Here is a 2,500-nt window from a genome sequence, read left to right on the forward strand (position 1 = left end):
GGAGATCCGGAAAGAGTTTTCTTTTCTGTATAAGCGTTCGAGTTCCCTGGAATCCTCTAGCAGGGAGATAGGGTTTGGAACGCGAAGAGCACCGCAGTTGCGGCGGTGTCCGGATCTTCCCCTCGGACCTTGAAAATCCAGGAGAGGGCCACGTGGAGGTCTCGCGCCGGTTCGTACCCATATCCGCAGCAGGTCTCCAAGGTGAAGAGCCTCTAGTCGATAGACTAATGTAGGTAAGGGAAGTCGGCAAATTGGATCCGTAACTTCGGAATAAGGATTGGCTCTGAGGATCGGGGCGTGTCGGGCTTGGTCGGGAAGCGGGTTTGGCTGACGTGCCGGGCCTGGGCGAGGTGATGGTAATAACCGGATCCGAGCTCGGTCCCGTGCCTTGGCCTCCCGCGGATCTTCCTTGCTGCGAGGCTTCGGCGGCGGTTCGCCGTTGCCGTCGTCCTCTTCGGCCGCCATTCAACGGTCAGCTCAGAACTGGCACGGACTGGGGGAATCCGACTGTCTAATTAAAACAAAGCATTGCGATGGCCCTAGCGGGTGTTGACGCAATGTGATTTCTGCCCAGTGCTCTGAATGTCAACGTGAAGAAATTCAAGCAAGCGCGGGTAAACGGCGGGAGTAACTATGACTCTCTTAAGTTCTTTGACACTTAAGACTCATGTTGCTCCCTATCCACAAAGGGGATTGGAGGACCAACTTTGCTGTGCAAAGAGGGAGACCCACCAGTTCCCAAGTGCCTAGTCCCACCTCCTCGTGGTGTGGGCCGGTAACACTCGTTGTTAGTCAACGCAACGGGTGGCCAACGGGACAGGCTAATCTCAAAGGTGACCGGTGAGCAGCCCTCACAAGCCTTACCTCTCCCGCAGGGTGGTCACCGACCAAGTAAGAACATCACTTGGTTACAGAGGCAAGGCGAACCCGGCTGCTGGGGCTACCTCCCCCAGTAGCTTCATACATTTGGTCCAAGAAATAGAAACTTAGCCTCGGATGAAAGCGGTCCGTCCACTGACGGTACCGCACCAAATGTTCAAAGAGATGCGGACTTACCTTACACCTGTGAGTTCGAAGGGTGCCCTCGTAGATTTGGCAAGCCATCAGGAAGATCTCTTCATCATCGTCTTGCGCACAAAGATTGGTACGATGCACGCGTTATTGCCGAGAAAGCCAACCGTGGAACCGTTGCGAGGGCTAGATGGTCAACAGAAGAAACTGCACTGCTCGCTATGAAAGAGGCAGAGCTAATGCTCGGCAATGTACGGTTCATGAACCTGGCACTTATGCCTCACTTTCCGGAGCGTACCCAGGAGTCAATCAAGGGACAAAGGCGAGGACAAGAATATAAAGGTCTAGTTCAAAAATACTATACTGAGTTACTTGCAGCTCAGCAGCAAAGGAGATCATCTGCTCCATCTTCGTCCCTGGGTCCCGATAATATCTCAGGTTCTCCCTCAGGTACTCCTCCTGTGTTGGTTGAAGCAGAAGTCTTGTCCCCCGGGTCGGCAACAGCAGAAGTGACCAATAGGATAACAACTGACGTCCTGGCATCCCCCCCTAGACCAGCGACGGATAAGATTATGGACTTTTTAAATAGTTTGCAACCTTGTTCCTTTCCTGACTTTGAAGCTGATAAGCTTCAAGAGATTATTCACAGTGCCACGGCACTTGGAAAACGGAGCACCTCTCGAAGATTGGAACTCTATCTTCGGGAGGTGTTCCCGGTCCTTCCCAGGCTAGTCAAGAAACATCATCGCAATGACGCCCAACCAGTATCGCGGAGGAGAGGTCGTAGACAGGAGTACGCAAAAATACAAAAGTTCTATCACAAGAACCAGCGCAGGTGTTTGCAAGGAATTCTAGACGGTGTGGATGACTTTAGACTCCCCCCAAAAGAGGTTCTCGAACCATATTGGAGAACAATCTTCTCAAGTGAGAGCAACGTGGAGCCACCAAAATTTATCCAAGAGACAACTATTGACGACCTATGGAACCCCATCACATATGAAGAAATTAGGAATTCTATGCCACCCCTTAATACAGCGCCAGGGCCGGATGGGTTAACAGCCAAAATATATAGGTCGGTACCACCGGGAATTTTAATTAGGGTTTTTAATTTGCTGATGTGGTGTGAAGATCTCCCCTTACACCTTTGTATGTCGCTCACCACGATGATCCCAAAGAAGGATGGGGCAGCTGATCCCGAAGATTTTCGTCCGATTTCCGTAACCTCTGTCTTTACTCGTGGTTTCCATAAGATCCTAGCCTCGCGATTGGACAGCAGGGTCAAATTACACCCGTCTCAGAGGGCCTTTCAAGCTGGAATTGATGGTTGTCGTGACAACGTATTTCTTATGGATTGTATCATTAGGGACAGTTATATGAACAACAACACAAGGTACCTAGCCTCCATTGACTTGACAAAAGCATTTCCTTCGGTGACTCATCAGGCGATTTTCAAGGCGTTAAGGGCAGCGGGTGCTCCACCTCAAATGGT

This window comes from Neodiprion fabricii, unplaced genomic scaffold, assembly GCF_021155785.1.
Source record: "Neodiprion fabricii isolate iyNeoFabr1 unplaced genomic scaffold, iyNeoFabr1.1 ptg000072l, whole genome shotgun sequence".
Taxonomy (NCBI): domain Eukaryota; kingdom Metazoa; phylum Arthropoda; class Insecta; order Hymenoptera; family Diprionidae; genus Neodiprion; species Neodiprion fabricii.